Here is a 17,917-nt window from a genome sequence, read left to right on the forward strand (position 1 = left end):
CTTACAAAACCTTAAGCCTGAGGAATGTAATATATGAGGACTACAGGGACCATACAAAACAGTGGTTCCAAGCAATGTGGACATACACCATACTTTGCTGTTTAGGCCTACAGTTTCAAGTAGTACTACAGTTCATACAGAATTTGGATTCAACATCAGTACCAATCAATAAGCATACATGTAGTGCTTTAGCCTCCAATGACACACCCCAGTTAACACCAAGGGACTACATCAGACTGTATGCCATAGTGCTTTATCTGCCTAGCAACAGCATACACAGCTTTTGCTGGGATCAAAGCGAGGACACATAATGCCATGACAGAAACAGTTTCCCACTAAGCTATCCCACAAATACACATCTTTGACACATTCACCAACACATTGACCATCACACTCAGTCAACTTTACATAGAATCTATTGCAACAAGTAGATGTGGATGTGTATGACTATATATGACTCTCTCTCTCTCTCTCTCTATATATATATATATATATATATATATATATACATACATATACACATCCAGTGGTGTACAAATACATATACATATAGGCACATATACAGTCCACCTTTCATGGTGGGAATATCAATTATACAAAGGATGTGAGGTATACAGTAATGTAATAATACCGCACAGTCTTGTGAGAAATACATTGAAAGTGTTCTCAGCCCAGGTAGCTTTAGCAGGCCTCACTGGCTGTAACATTGCAAACTGAACAAAACACACACAGTGTTTAACCACCACATGTCATATACCAGCACTGTATGCTGTCTTGTTTGTCACACACTAAAACCTACATACAAATATGCACATAACAACCTTCACCAACATATATCAATGTCCGCCCTTCACAAACAGTTGCAATATGTCCTTTGCTCTATGCACATATACAGATGTTAATATATATGACACATATATATCTGTCCGTATGTGTGTGCCATACACACACAAGGTCTACACTGTTGTAAGTCCCTGGACCTCACAGCTGAACTGTTGGGCCTTGCTGCAACATGAACAGGTGTCACATATGAACACACAGTAACATTAGAGGAGGTATATATAGCTACAAATGCTAGATTAGCATACTAGCCTGGTACAGCAGTTGCCAATGCTAAGCTAAACTTTAATATGACTATCATGCATGTCTTACTCTGTCACAACCATGTTTATATAAATGTTTGCGCTAATCCCCCAAACAGCCATTGTCCACACTACTGTACAGAACACAGATAACATGGACCAGATGTTTGACATTTAATGCTGAGCTACATATTTCACAGTTATGTCCCACTGCACACAGCTACACACTGAATTGTCCATGGCAGTAGTTAAGCAGGACATCTACGCATAGATACGTACTGCTGCCACATATGAATGGTTCACATTATGTAGAGTACTCTTCAAAAACATCTACTACATGCCAGTAAATACATATCTGTTACATACCTTTCCTTTGTATGAGTTGGTATTATTTATTTTCTGTTTTTCTTTTGCTTTTCACTGTCTCTCTCTCTCTCTCTCAGTCTCTGTAATAGAGCGATTGAGTTTATGGACAGCAATTACAGCCTGCTTTTATAGGTATTTGCACATGTGCATATGATGGCCTCTGCACCAATTGGTGGCCAATATTTGCTAATTGCATGCAGCCTGCTGTGTGGTAATTGCAGTAATCACTGTCATAGCAACCCAATGCTATAAATTGCTAACTCAGGTAGGCGTAGCCCTTTCAGCTTTCCAAAATGAGGATGATGCTTGTTTGCTGTGGACATCGTTGTTTAAGTCAGAATGTTGGTATAGTTCTTATATCTGAAGCCAGGGGTGTAGCCAGTGATTTGAATGTTGTACTCAGACCTGAATGTTGCTGCTTCCAGTGCACGCTTGTCAGTGTAGAATTGTACTCACCCCTCCAAATGCTAACACAAGATACATGGGAATATGTACTTTCTTTTCTAATTATACAATTAACTGCCATACAAAAGTAGTTATTGAGATGTATTCTTTTGGCACATGAGCTGTTTGTGAACTGCTATACTGTGAATATTAATTTACTCATTTCTGAACAGTTTGTGCTTTTTTAGTGTTGACATTAGCACAGGCTGCTCAAGAAAACTGGACAAATTGCAGTACTGAGTATGCCTACCTATATCCTTGGTAGACCCTGAACACATAGGTATATTGTACATTTGGGTAGGGGTACAGAAGTACAGAGAGCATTATGTATTATTGTGTGAATTTTGTCTTGCTGGACTTAAAGGGTTGCTGTGTACCTGTTAGTTTATCAAGGCAAGTAGTCTGTCTGCGTAGCTCCCAACTGTGGACCTATCCAGATGGTAGCCAGAGGTTAGCCTGTTATTCTTTGTCTGTGCACCACACCGGTCTTTTCAGCACTGTAGCAATGGCATTGTCACAGTTGGTTGCTACCAGTACATGGCTACATCCTTTGGTATTTCAGTGTTGTACTCCTACATAAGAGTATGCTTCTGGAACTCCTTCCAAAGCTATTTGCACAGTGTGTAACAGCAGAAAAGCTGATATGCCTGTGTGTTTCTGCCTCTGCCAGGCCTCTCAAACACTCAGGTACATATTTGAACAGACTCAGGGAAAAGTAGGTAAAAGTGAGGTACACCTTTAAAATATTAGAGACATTAAGTTGAGACTTTGAGAGAACCAGAGCATATAGATTAATACACCTTTTTATGAAGTACAAGCAGTGTCTAACTCTTACTTATTGTCATTATTCATTAAGTGTAATTCCCCACCTTTCTGCCTAACGTCAGTACTTTTCAGAGGGATTCAGAGGGACACAGCTAAAATTTGTTTCAAAATCAGGGACATCCCTGAAAATGTGTCTAATTTGGGAAGTATGGCCTCGGCTCTAATCATATATGCCAGTGTTTGTCCTGCGATGATACTGTGTGGGGGTTGTAAAGTGCAGCTGTAACATTATTTCCTGCTAGAATGGCTGGTTCTCTTATCACAGTCATGTAATGCAATTCCACAACAACTGCTGGTAAAGATCTACAGAACAAGATTTGTGTTATGGCATTTCTATTTTTCCTTTACATTCACTCATTCTGATGCATGATATATTTATTTCAGCACCAACTTGTATGTCTACCGTGGCTTAGTGGTACTTCATGCAGTCTAGTGTGTACAAGGTCCGGGGGTCGAGAATGACAGAGGTGTTTTATTTTGCTGCTGAACAGAACAAAGGCCCTGACATGCAGAGTGACTAAGGCACTTTTAAGCAGTTGTAAGCGGGTTTGCATGATGCTTAGCTAAGCGCACACAAGCGCACACAGGCGCACTCTCGTGCAAACCCGCTAACTACTGCTTAATAGTGCTTACTCCCGCTAACCCTCGTGCTCATTTCTTTGAAAGAAAAGAAAATGGGGAGATAGGAAAGTGGTGAAAAAGGGGCACAAAGAGGGAACGACAGTAGGGAAAACAGCTCAGGATGTGCAGGACTGGTGTAGGGAAGGTCCATAGCTGCCCATTTCTTTAACAGCAACAGCTATGCATATGCAATAAATTTGGAGGAAAATATGAAACCTTCAACCCCTGTGAGAGGGGTGAGGACAACAAAGTATGTTGTACTGCCAATTAAATATTAGTTTATGTGTCCAGCGGACATGTGTGCAAAATGGGCAGCTATGTATGGGGCATAATTTTTTTTGGGGAGTGGAATGTGGGGTAGGGGAAGTATGTATATTTGGGGAGGTAGGTTGAGGAGGTAAACAGATAAGACAGACAAGATACATACAGGGGCAGAATATGACACATGTGGTAGGTGAACACCATTGACAGGGAAGGATGTTTGGAAATCGCAAGCCCATGAGCTCACAAATGGCAACAGTGGAACTGAGATCCCCACCCATGGGCAGTCACCACTGCACCTTCACAGCACAGAGGGTTGCTGTGCTGGAGGCTCCGTAGGAGGGGCAGGCTCACCTGTGAGTTGCGCCACTCGTGCCTCAAGCTGGCATAGAGGATCAGTGACAGAACGCTCGATCTCCCTACGCACCACAGCCTGGACCATTCGGAGGGTGATAGGTGGCCATCCTCCACCCATGCTTGCAAAGGGGCGATGAGCCCCATCCCCTGCAGTGCTTCCACCTGAAGGTGGCACAGGGCCAATGGAGAAGGAGGTCTCAGGCTGGGCACCGGACCTGCGGCTGCCAGGTGCCATCGCCAGCTGAGGTGGGACAGGTGGGTCCGCTGGGACCAGCCTTCCCATACGTTCTATGTTTAGGAGGATTTAATGAAAATATGGGTTAGTAACAGTCAACAGCATTCTCAATTAGTTATGACAGCATGCAGAAGTATTCCCATTAACCCAACACACCAGAGTTCCAACAGTTGAACAGCAAGCATGACACATGCATATATAGAACAACAGTGGACATTACAACAGCATGCAGGTTTAATTGATGGCAACAGGCCACCAATATTGTGGTATTTGAACAGGGCACATGCATCAAAATAAATGCAGATATTTATAAACAGTAGGACATATGTCCCAACAAATGTTTTGAGAATAGACATATCCATTGAGGTGTGGAATTGCATTTTTTATGCACATACAGTAGGGTGGAAAATGATAGCTCCATAACAACTTATATATCCTTCTAGTTTACACTACATTCCTATTAACTGCAGTTATATGTCCCCTACATGTATTATTACACTACCCAATTGTCCTTAAATTGTGAAATGGGTTTTGCTAGATCTTTATATACATAGGCTGTATCTGACATACAAACTGTCCGGGATGCAGATGTTACTGCTACATATTTTGTGAGTTGCTCAGACACACTACTGCTGAGATGGTACACTGACAGCTTTACTTTCCTATACTTATCTAGATATGTTTAGGTGAAGTTATCAGTTATATGTTAACAGCTCCCTACATTTCTGCCAGCACAATGACATTTCTGGGGAACACAATACCAAGCTACTCATGTGCCAGATTAACCTGTACATGCTGGGCATGAACCAACAGTTGGGGACTGTAAATATGCTTAAAAGCTACTGGCACTCCCTTCATCCACTTTATATGGGCCTACCCATCTGTGTGTTAACAGCGCTTAATACAACAGTACTATTTCTATAATGCAAGAGTACAACAACATATCAAAGAAAATTACACAGTTACACTCCAGGAATTATACCTTTATTAAAGACTTAAAACACTTTTCTAGAGGCTCTCTCATTTATTTTACATAACAGTACAAGCAGAATAATTACTAACCTGCCTGTTGGCGCAGCCTTAGCAGCCTATCTGCATAGGCTTGCTGATTCGTAGCACAGACACCTGCAGCTGTGAAGTAAATGAAGTGATACTGAGACATACCTATCTATAGTATACACTAGAATAGCAATTCTTACATACTTAATTCCATGGCTACTTACTCAGTAGTGGGGCATTTTCCATCCCACGGGCCTCCTGGATCCACTGGTCCAGTTGATCCACCTTGCATCTCTTCAGGTCTGCATAGTGGTGTCTGACCTGCTCACCAGTCCGAGGGACACCTGTGGCACTGGTGAGTTCATGAGCTAGACCATACATGTCAAACTCAGGCCCGTGGGCCAGATATGGCCCACAGTGTAATTATATTTGGCCCGCGAGAAAATACCAACTGTCTAGTAGAGCTGGCCCGCCGGTATACACCATTAATACTACAAATCCCAGAATGCTCTGCTGGTGCATTGGTGTGTCATTCAGGAGCTACAAGCGCCCCCTTCTCTGTTGACATTCATTAGCGACCTTATGCTACCAGTCACATTGGGCCACCCCTCTCAAAAATGACCAAACGAAAGGTTGAAAACAGAAGCTTTCTAGAAATGTGGGAAGCAGAATATCTGTTCACAAATGTAAAGGGCAGACCTGTTTGTCTTGTGTGCGGAGCCAAAGTAGCTGTAACCAAAGAGTATAACATAAGAAGACACTATGAAACAAAACACCACTACAAGTACAAGGACCTAGACATAGCACAAAAGTGCCAGAAAGTAGAGGAGATGAAAAGAAGTTTACTTTCACAACAGACTTTGTTTACAAAAGCCATATCACAAAGTGAAGCTGCTGTAAAGGCTAGTTTTATTGTGGCAGCAGAGATTGCAAAATCAGCTCAGCCCTTTAATGAGAGAGAGTTTGCCAAAAAGTGCATGATCAAAGCTTGTGATGTCGTGTGCCCAGATAAAAGGCAAGCATTTTTAAATGTGAGCCTTAGCAGAAACACAGTAGCTGATCGTGCATGTGATCTTGCCACAAATCTGCCTGAACAGCTGATGGCAAAGGAAAAGATTTCACTGCATTCTCCCTTGCTGTGGATGAGAGCAGCGGCACATCTGATACTGCCCAGCTGTCAGTCTTCATCCGTGGAGTGGACTCAAATCTGTGCATTACTGCGGAACTTTTGGGATTAAAATCAATGCATGGCACAACCACAGCAAAAGAAATCTTTGAAGAGGTTTCCAAATGTGTAACTCAAATGAGGCTACCTTGGGACAAACTTGTGGGACTAACGACAGACGGAGCGCCCGCAATGTGCGGTCAAAAGAGTGGATTGGTGGCCAGGATTCAGGAGAAGATGCGGGAAGAGAACTGTGCAGGTGAGCTAACTGTTTATCACTGCATCATACACCAGGAATCGTTGTGTGGCAAAGCCCTGAAGATGGAACATGTTATGAGCACCATAACACAAGTAGTTAACTATATAAGAGCTAAAGGTTTGAATCACCGTCAGTTCAAGTATTTTCCGGAGGAGTGTTGTTCGGAATACGCAGACGTGCCATATCACACAGAGGTGAGATGGCTAAGCAGAGGAAAAATACTGAACAGATGTTTCGAGCTGCGTGAGGAAATTTGTCAGTTTCTAGAAAGCAAAGGGAAAGACACAGCAAAGCTCCAGGATAAAGAGTTTCTGTCTGAGCTGGCATTTCTCTGTGACATCACGAGCCATTTCAATGTGCTGAATCTGCAGCTTCAGGGGCGGGGCCATGTCATCACAGACATGTACGCTGCAGTGAGGGCTTTTAAAACAAAATTGTGCCTGTGGGAGACTCAGATGCTGCAAGGAAACCTGGACCATTTTCCTTGCTGCCAAACCATAAAAACTTAGATCTCTACCATTGTGTTCCCAAGTGCACAGTTTGTTGAAAAACTCGACATACTCAGCGCCGAGTTTACCTGGCAAATTGCTGACTTTGATGCCCAGAAATGTAGGTTTGAACTGCTTAGTAATCCATTTGCAGTTGATGTAGAAAACGCACCAACTAACCTCCAAATAGAGCTGATTGATCTCCAGTGTAATGACATGCTGAAGTTAAGGTATGATGCTGTGGGTGCTGCACAGTTTCCATGTTACATCTCTATCTCTGACACAATGCCCCATCACCGTACGCAAGCTGCTCAAATGCTGTCTATGTTCGGCAGTACATAACTGTGTGAGCAACTATTTTTCTTGATGAAGATGAATAAAACATCACACAGGAGTTGTCTCACTGATGAACACCTTCACTCAATCCTGAGGATTTCCTCAGCTCAGAACTTGACCACAAACATTGATGAACTAGCATCCAAGAAGAGATGCCAGGTATCTGGCTTGGACCAGTGTATATCAGAGTAGATCAGATGTAGCAAACTGAGCTTGAATGAATGTTATCTTTATGCACTTTTCCTTGCTATTTCAAGGCATGGACCTGAATAATTGGATTTTCTTTGAAGGGAATTATTATTATTGTTAGCCTGTGAAAAAAAGGTTACCATTGAAATTTAACTCAGAAGGCTACAAATAGAGAAAGAGGCGCAAGATTTTTTGTTAAATTTTATTTAAGAAATGAATGCCACATATGTGTCTTGTATTTTGACATTTGATTTCACGTGTTTATACTACTATACTGTATAGTATTAAGCTTTGCTTGTTCCAGATTCAATATTTAAGCAAAAGTTTGTTTCTGTATGAAAAAGTTAATCATTATATCTGATGAGAAGGAAAAAATGTCCACAGTTGTAAATATTTTTTTCAATAAATATCAAGGTTGGCCTGCAACTTTGTTCAAGTTTTTAATTTTGGCCCACTGTGTATTTGAGTTTGACACCCCTGAGCTAGATGGTGCCAGGCTTCCGCTTTGTATTGGGTGCCCTGGTACTGGCCCCGCAGTAGTCTATCCTCATGATTATGGACAAGGAGCCAAACCATTACTTTAGACTCCTCAATGCCCCAACGTTGTGCTCGAAAACGAGAGCCCTCTCCAGCACCAGCCATTGCTGCCTGCAGATGGGAGCTACAACCAGTTATGGCAAGTATTCCCGCCTATGGAGCTTAAATATGCATCGTTTCCTGCACTTATTTGTGATTGGCCAGTTTTGAAAAAACTCAGCTGAAGGCACACCTGCTTAGCAATGGGTAAACTTCCATTGATATGTATGTGTATGTTGAAAGTGCATGCTTATGAAAAGCTGTCATGGCTTAGTGGTTCAGTACTGTAATTATGGTGCACAGTATACCGGGTTCAAGGCCTGTCGTTGCTTTTTATTTTACTACTGGCCAGACCGGCTAGCAGGTGTGGCTGTGTTTTACCGACTTTGCTCAACATTGCCCGACGTTGCTCTATGTTGCTGGTCATTGCCCGACGTTGCACTGTTAGCATGGAGCGCAACTCCGTGCAAACAGCTTGCGCTAGTTGGCGCGATGGGCAGCTATACTCAAAACCATTGCACTAGTTAACACAGTGCTCACCTATGAGCAATTACATTTAAATATGCTTAATACTGGTAAACTTTGCTTAGCAGTGCTTCACATTGCTTAAGATATGTTACTTATGCATCCATCAGTATGCATAACCATTTCACATTCTTAAATATATATATATATATATATATATATATATATAATTCATTCACTACCACATAGGCCATTTCAATGCTTTTTACTAAAATTTAAATGATAAATGTCAGGAATTATTTTTATATACAGATTTACAACAGAAAATAGAAAGGGGAGAGGTGTGACTTGAACCGGGAATGCCTCCTCTTTGTGCGAAGGCTCTACCACTATGCTGTCACTATTTTGCTTAATTTGCATATAAGTTTCTTATTATCCTCTTCGATGTCTAAACTGCTAACTGTAGCTAAGCAATGGGCAAACCCACGCAAATACGGGCAGCTGTATCGGGAATAATAAAAAAAAATAAATAAAAGTTTTACATTTTATAATTGTACAGGGGTATAGAATGTGGGGGAGTGTAGTGTTGGGTATGTACACATTTGAGCGGACTCGCTCATGTAAGTTGACATTTCCCAACTGGGAGACTTGCAGGGGTGTGGATTTCTGGACTGCTTGGCAGTCCGATACGCCCCCTGCACTCGTGCACGCTCCGTGTTAGCCTTAGAGTTGCGGCAGCATGCCCTCATTAATATGCAAGGCGTGCTGCCGTCTTTCTCTTAGACTGGTGTTTCCATGTAAGACTAATCTAGTCTTACGCGGAGGATTAGTGAATCCTGGGGAATATGTATGTACATGTGTATAAATCTACAAGTGAACACCTAGGTAGGCTGAAAACCATAACTATTATTGCCAAGGTGGAAATACAGTGAAAAATGTTAAAAATAAAAATAAAGCATTAAGGCCCTGATGATTTGTTCAAGTGTGACATCTAACTAAGAAAGCACTTAGTTTGAATGAGTAAAAGTGCACTCAAGAGTATTAGAAAACAGCACCAATGTCAATCATTTTCATTGTAAAATATTTATAATGTTTGATATTTGTTTTTAACAGTATTAGCATGGAATGTCAGAATTAATCAGTCCCATATCAGACTTTTAATAGCCTTTTAAACAGTGGGGTAGTTTTTTTGAGTTCTAGTATGCTTTTTATGGAACAATAATAATTAAGCTCCAGTTTTCTAAAAGAATGCAGTTTCAGCTGCCACAGTAGTTTACGTTTTTCTAAAAGATTAGGGGTGTCTCCTTCCAGTTCCAAAAGGTCCACATAATCAACAATTTGAAATTTAAAGTCAGTCTGTCTTTTGTGAAACTGCAGGTGCTGAGCCAGTGTATTATTCTTGTACTTATCTCAAATTTCAGAAAGATGGCTAGAAATCCTTCTTTTAAGTTTGTTGAGCATTTTACCCATATAAAATGCTTCACAATCATTGCAGCTTACCTGATTATATATAAATAATTAATGTTTTTGATGCTTTGCATTTATTCATTTAAATTTTAGTAGTATGTACTTTACATTTCAATTTTTATTACTGAACTAGGTACATAACATAATTCAAGGAGTGAAATTCACACCCTCCACACTGCAAAGTTTCTTCTTGGTTTGTTTTTGACCCAGTATAGGTTGCATAGTGGGTTTTTTTTGAGACTTTAAAGGATAACACAGATTTTCCTTTTTGTAATTTTTAAAGACTATTGTTATATGTCGTACACATTGTCTGATGATAGGTATACCCAATGATTCCTGTTGTGTAATACAATAGTCTTTCCCACTATCTCTATTACCAGCTTGGTGAATATGGACATCTTGAGGCAATGTACAAATTGCCTCATGTTTACTGACAATCAGTTAATTCTCAAACTGATATGGTATGTGAGAGATGTGTATACATAATGTCAATGGAGACAAACCTCTCACATAAAAGTACTTCTAATGTCAATAAGGTTGTCAGTAGTACACACGCTGCACCCATCACACACAATTCAAAGCAAACATATAGATCCACATGTGCTGAGGCACTAAAATGTAATCTTCCTAAACCTGAGGACCTACTGGATGAAGTACACATAACAAATACCCTTAGCAGCCTCAGATGGACTCTTTCAAAACAACACCCATATCAAGACATAGAGCCATATCTCACGGAGCCTCTACTTCTAAGCCTCCATCATGAGACACACTGATGTCCCTCTCACCAAGCTGAGTAAGGAAAAAGTCACTGTCAGTTTCTTATCAGGAAATAGGATCTGCCACATTATGGAAGCACTTAGGTCATTGGACCACAAGTACCAGTATGACTATGTCATAGTCCATGTGGGTATAAATTACCTTAAAAATAAATCCGTAGACTATATGAAGATAGACATCATAGAGCTCTCAGAATATGTGTCCAAGGCTGGTATGAGCCTAGAATTGAGCAGCATTTTACCTTTTCCAAGGATGATGCCAAATTAAGAATAAAAGATGACTGACTTTAATAATTGGCTTAGTTTCTGGTGTCATTCTAAGGGTGTGCAATATTTATCAGCATGGGAGGAGATGGTCAACAGACCACATTGCTTTGCCAGGGTGGTCTACACCTCTTCCCCCTAGCGTTTTGAATATTAGCTAAAACATTGTCTTCCTCTGTAGTGCCATTTTTAGTCAATGCTAAACTGAAAGTACTTCTGATATAGCAAATCAAAAATCAAGAAAATCTAAAGGTATTACTGCTCAATGCTAGGAGTCTAAACAATCAACTCCACTCCCTAGAAGCTCTCTTCACTTTAGAGAATGCTGTGCGGTCACTGAGACGTGGTTTAAAGCCACAGGGAGCACACTGATAATGCAAGGTTATAATGCCTTCCAAACATTTAGGCCAGTTACTACACTGACAGGGACTAAAGGTGGAGGTGTCTCAATTTACATCAAAACTAAGTATACTTCAAGGTTGGTTAAACAGGACAACGCACTTGAGCTACTTAATGTTCAAATCACCACAGGCCAAATCCAATACCATTACTTTGCAAGCTATAGATCCCATCTATGACCCAGGAAACTCATACCATGTGTTTAAATGTACTGGAAATACTCACCATCCAACCACGTACCATATTCATGTGTAACTCTAATTACCTCACTATTAACTGGGAATCCTATGACACCAAACATACAAGCACAGAGATTCCTGGATTTTGTAAACACAAACTCCCTGGACCAGATTGTCAGTACAGCAACCAGGGGTGCAGCCATACTAGATCTGGTCCTCACTAATATGAGAGAGTGCTGCACACCCCCCCCCCCCATAGTGTGATATCTTTCCTGGTAGGGTCAGACCACAAAATGGTCTCCTTTGTAGTAAAAATAAAACCTGTACCCCAAGCTAATTCTGGAATCTTCAGGAACTTCACCAAGGATAACTTGTGGAAAAATTTCAAGCCCCATTAAACCCTGAGAACACTGCTGCCTATGCAGAACAGTTCACATAAACCCTATACAAGCATGTTAATAGCTGCATAGAAGCAGCTGTACCCAACAGGAAGAAGTAAAAAATAACAAAAAAACAAGCCACCCTGGTGGAATCACAAAATCAATAGGCTATATAACAGAAGGAAGAAAATCATTGCAAAAATTAGGAGGTGCAGAACCCAGCAGGATAAAAACACTCTCATCAAACTAAACAAACAGCTTAAGAGGACAAATAAAGTCTACCAAAGCTAAATCTGAGGTAAATGTGGCCTCTCAGGTCAAGGGAACCACAAAGCATTCTTTAGCTATGTCTGCAACCTCAACCTTGTGTGCAGAGCTCATTGTAAATGAAGCCACCTTTCCTGAGCAAGAAGATATAGCAAACCTCCTGGCTCACAATTCCCCCCCCCTCAGCCTTTCCTCAGAAAACACCATCAAATATAACACCCCAGCAACCACTAGGGAACAGGTTCTTAATGCTCTCTCTAAGACCAAGAACACTGCATTAATGGGTCCAGACAATATCCCAGGATGTATTCTAAATATCACAAAACATGACCTATGTGGCCCTCTGGAACTGTTATTTAACTGTAGCCCCCAAACAGTCTTCATGCCTCATAATTGGAAATCAGCAACAGTCATCCTTCTGCACAAAGTGGGCCATCTACAGACCCTGGAAACTACAGACCTGTAAGTCTCACTAGTCTTATATGCAAAACCATGAAAAGAATTATCAAGGAAATGATCAATAATGATATAGAAAACCTCCAGACACTAGACCCAACCCAATTTAGTCTGTCAAGGGCAGGTCATGCCTACTCAACCTGATGGATTTATTTGAGAAGGTCACCAAAGCAATGGATGAGGGCAAAATTGTTCACGTACATTGACCTGGCCAATGCATTTGACATAATACCCCACTTGGGCATTGTTGACAAACTTAAGAGGTTAGGTACATACCTGTATGTCACCAGCTGGATAGCCAACTGGCTCACAGACACGACCCAAGAAGTTAGAATTGGGGAGTCCACCTCTACAAAGAGGCCAGTCAGAAGTGGAGTCCCTCAGAGATTGGTCCCTGGGCAGCTCCTTTTCACCATTTACTTCTCTGAAGTCAAGGCCAACGTCAGTCATCTCTGGCTGACTAAATCTGCAGATGAATGCAAATGAGGAACTGTCATTAAATCCAGCACTGACACAAATGTTTTCGAGGAAGGGCTGACACAGACAAACAACTGGTGTCAGAGCCATGGACTAAAACGAAATGCCAAGAAATGCATAATAGTATCCTTTGGGAAGTCATCCACCCCTAGTAACTAGCATACTGGCAACACACCCCTTACAGTTGACCCAGCAGTCAGGGACCTAGGGTCACACATACACAGTAATCTAGCTTTTGGCCATTATGTGTCTACAGTAGTGAGTAAATCATTCTATGTTGCACAACTTATAAACAATGGTATGGTGTCTAGGTCCAAGGAAGTCATTTTTCCATTGTATTCGGCATTCATCAGATATATCATTGAGTACAATGTCCCCTTTGGTATGTACCTAACCAGGCATATCCAACAATTGGAACCACTACAGGGGTTCTTCATTAAAAATATACAGGGCATAAGTAAAATGTCCTACACATGCCACCTCAAGGCTCTTTTCCTGTATTCTGTCTGCTACAGGAGATTGATGGCTGGCATACAGGGTATTGTCAGACTCCATTCTGATGGACCTACTACATATCCACAGAACAAACAACACTCAAATTACCCATTCTAAAGAATTAAACCTTGCCTGTGATATACATAGGACCTGCTGGAGAGACAGGTATGTATCCCAGAGACTACACCTTCTCTGGAACAGGTTCTCCGTCCATTTGAGGAGAGTTCCTCCCTAACCCAATTCTAGTGTAACTTGGCAATTGGATGGGAAACAGGAAATTATTCAATGGTTTGGCACCTATATCATTAAGGAACACAGGTAACCTGTAAATGGTTCATCTCCCAGGCCCCTGCTTGTAAATGTTTCATCTCCCTAGTCCCCACTTACACTTATCAAGGGTACCAGAATCTGTCAGAGATTTGGGATGTGTGGCTAGGCTTAAAGAGGGCCTTGTGGTCATTAGCCTAGCAAATACTTAGCACGTATGAAACTATGAAAGACCTGACTTCTGGTGAGTTATACTGCATTTTTGAAGGGATGACATGAGCTATGTCTTTCAAAGGGGATGCGTGTGCTAAAATGACTTCTATAGCCATCTAGGGGTGCAAATGTTGGCAGTACAAAGGTGTGTGAGTCACTCCTGAATCCATTTACATTCACACACACACTCTTGCAAAGTCATCACTGCTGCATTTAAACATCCTACCTGTCTAGTCACACAGTCTTTACACTAGTGTATTCTACTCATGCACCACAGCAGAACTCTGACTTCATTTGAGCCACACTCCATCTTTGAAGGAATGACATTAATTATGACTTGCAGAGGGGATGTGTGTGATGAAATGACTTCTACAGCCATTTAGGGTTTTAAACGTTGGCAGTACAAATGTGTGTAAGACACTCGGGAGTATATTTACATACACACACACACACACACACACACACACACACACACACACACACACACACACACACACACACACACACACTCTCTCTCTCTCTCTCTCTCTCTCTCTCCCCCTATCTTACAAGGTCCTCAATGCTGTAACTAACCCTGTCTCTATCTAGTCACGCAGTTGACACACTAGTGAATTATATGCATGCTCCACACCAGAACTCTAACTTTGTGAACGTGATAGTGCTTTTTTGAAAGGATAACTTCATGCATCAGTTGCAGAAAGGACATGTTTGCTGACAATGGGAAAAGGGGATGTGGGATTTATCTGTTAATGTAAATGTTTCTCCCAAGTGGAAGTCAAATGAGCAAAGCCCCCCATCAAACAGAAATTGACTGCTGTGAGATTTGAACTGCTGCTTATCTAGTTACACAATCCATAGGACAAAAATAAGTAATGCAAGTGCCACCACAGATGTTTGACTGTTACAGTGTCAGAGTGCACTTTAGGATGACCTTATCAGTGTGCTGCAGAGAAGATGGTGTTTGGAGAAGGTCAAAAGTTGATGTGGAGCCAGCTTCCAGTGTAAAATGTTTTTCCAGAGGGGAAGGTGATTGAGAATAGCATTGACTGGTGCCATACTTACCTGACATTATACTCTCCCCTTCATACACATACAAACATTGACTGCTGTAGGATTTGAAACCCCTTCCTATCTAGTCACACAATTTAAAGAACACTGTATGAACTGCAAGTGCCACAGGAGAAACCTTACCTTTATGCTGAGAGAGGGTACTTTAGATAGGATTAGCTTATCATTCTGTGGCAGAGAAGATACTGTGCTATATAAGTTTTTGGGAAAGGCATGCGTGTTGATAGGAAGGTAAGTTCAAGTTGCTGATAAAAACTAATTATATCCTGCTGATCTAAGTCATTGATGTACACTGCAGTACTGAGAGTAGGATGTACCTGTTTTCATAAATGCTGTGTATATAACAATCAGACTTGTGAGACACGGGATGGACAATGAAGCATTCATGGCTATCAGGTTAGGTTGATGGTAAGTAAACATTAAGCAATGTCACTGTCATTACCAATGGGATCTATTTATGCATGGACAATGTGCAGTGTCTGTACAAAGCAATCCAAGTTGTTTCATTGCAGGAGGGTTAATTAATGATGAACTATATGTGTCAAGGCTACACATAGTTATATATCATTTGTAAGTGTAAGTGTTTCAGTGCAGACCTAACTGTCTAGAATAAAGTGTTCAGTCAGCAACCTTCAGCACACTTATATCAACTGTAACCTCCATTAGACTTTATATGACATCCAGCAGCCTGATAGATATGGAAGAATAACTATCTCAGTTTATTACATTAGTCTGTTTTACCACAGTGCAATGAATGAGGGGTGTTTGCATGAAGCTGACAGTGGTAATATGGTCTAAGGCAACATTGACAAGATTTTGCCATATGACTTAAACTACAATTTAACATAACGTAGTACTGTTGATTGGTGCCAGACCTCATGCCAAATTTAAGGACTCCAACCAATAAAACAGAAGGGGGTTGATGGATAGGAGGAGAGGTAGCCAGAGAGCAAGTATAGTATGACAGAAGAAGAATGATGTTGCTTCAGATATTAGGTAGCCAACAGCTATACTTGACAGACTCTTACAAAAACAGTGAGTAAGACTTTCACCTCTTACTAGATTAGAACTCTTGACACTATGCAAAAATAATTTTACAGCTCTGATAATTATCTTAAACAGAAAAGGAAATTCTACTTTACATGTTTAGAAATCACACAATTGAGGAGACAGTGATAACCTACTGAAGCACTGGAAGATGTGGGCATTAGTCTTCAGTAAAGTAATGACAATATAAAAATTCCGTATGATGAACTTTACATCCATCAGCCTTCTTCTACTTCTTTCGGCTTATCCCGGTTATGGGTTGCCACAGCGAATCACCTGTCCACTCATGATTGACAGTGAAGTTTTTTTACAGTGTCGAGTTTCCAGCCTGGCACCCAACCTTCTACAGAAGGAACACACACGTGCACACACTCATGCCTAGGGCCAATTTAGTTTGTCCAATCCACCTACAGCATGTGTTTGGAAAGTGGGAGGAAACCGGAGCACCCGGACGAAACCCACGCGACCACAGGGAGGACATTCAGACTCCACACAGAAGGCACCCCAGCCGAGGATCAAACTGGAAAACCTCTTGCTGTGAGGCAGCAATGCTAACCGCTGCACTACCGTGGCCACCCTACATCCATCAGCCTAATAAATAGAAAACAGTAAAATAGGTGAGAGAGGAGCGATGAAGAGAAAGAGAGAAAGATGAACAGAGACAAACCAAGGGCTGGTGCTATGGGGCATTTATGGACATCTTTATGGTTTGCCTTCATTATTATTCTGTCATGCCCTGCACTATGAAGTTACTGCTATGGGGGTAAAGAAGGGGCAGGAGGGGAGAAAAATTCTTAAGACATAAGTAAGATGGGGTAGCTAAACAGGTCTTCCTCTTTGGGAAGGATGCCTTTTCAAATGCTTTACTGGTGCATTGTTCCTAATCTGAGATAAACTAAGTTGTGTGTAATTCAACATATCACAGAACCATAACATGACAATAAGAAATAATTTGATATACATCTGGAATTGAACCCTGATTCTAGGGTAGAAAATCAGTCTTCAGAAAAGTGATACATGTCAGCACTTCATATAGGAGCATCCACTTGTTAACATCCAGCAGTCTAAGAACTGTTAAAGTAACTGCTGCAAAGCAATGCATTTAATTTGCCTTGACTTTGTGTTCCAAAAGATCAGCATGTTTAAGCACCTTTGCATGAAGATAACCAGAGCACAACATGTGATGACAAAAACACACCAGTTTCTGCCATAGACTGTTCACTGTCACCCAGCATCATTGTGTGAATCCAAACATGGCGCAGATGCTGAGGACAAAAACTGAAGGCTTTATACAGGTCACTTTTGGCCATGTGAGTTGTGTGTGTGATTCCATTTTTTGACTAGATTAAATGTGTAAAAAAGGGGATGACAGGACAGTAGTGAAATGGGTTGGGAGGCAAGCAGAGGGCAGGACACAGAGGAAATAATAAAGGAATTTGCAGGATGGTGTAGGGAGAAAGGCATAGCCATCCACCACATCACATTAAAACT

The 17,917-nt window shown here is 41.2% G+C and overlaps 1 pseudogene; it reads left to right on the top strand.

Moving 5' to 3' along the window:
- Positions 1 to 5,807: 5,807 nt before the first annotated feature.
- LOC122790542 lies at positions 5,808 to 7,630 on the top strand (annotated as a pseudogene).
- The last annotated feature ends 10,287 nt before the right edge of the window (positions 7,631 to 17,917 follow it).

This window comes from Protopterus annectens, chromosome 16.part0, assembly GCF_019279795.1.
Source record: "Protopterus annectens isolate FY-2018-M chromosome 16.part0, PAN1.0, whole genome shotgun sequence".
In the NCBI taxonomy this organism is placed as follows: Eukaryota; Metazoa; Chordata; order Ceratodontiformes; family Protopteridae; genus Protopterus; species Protopterus annectens.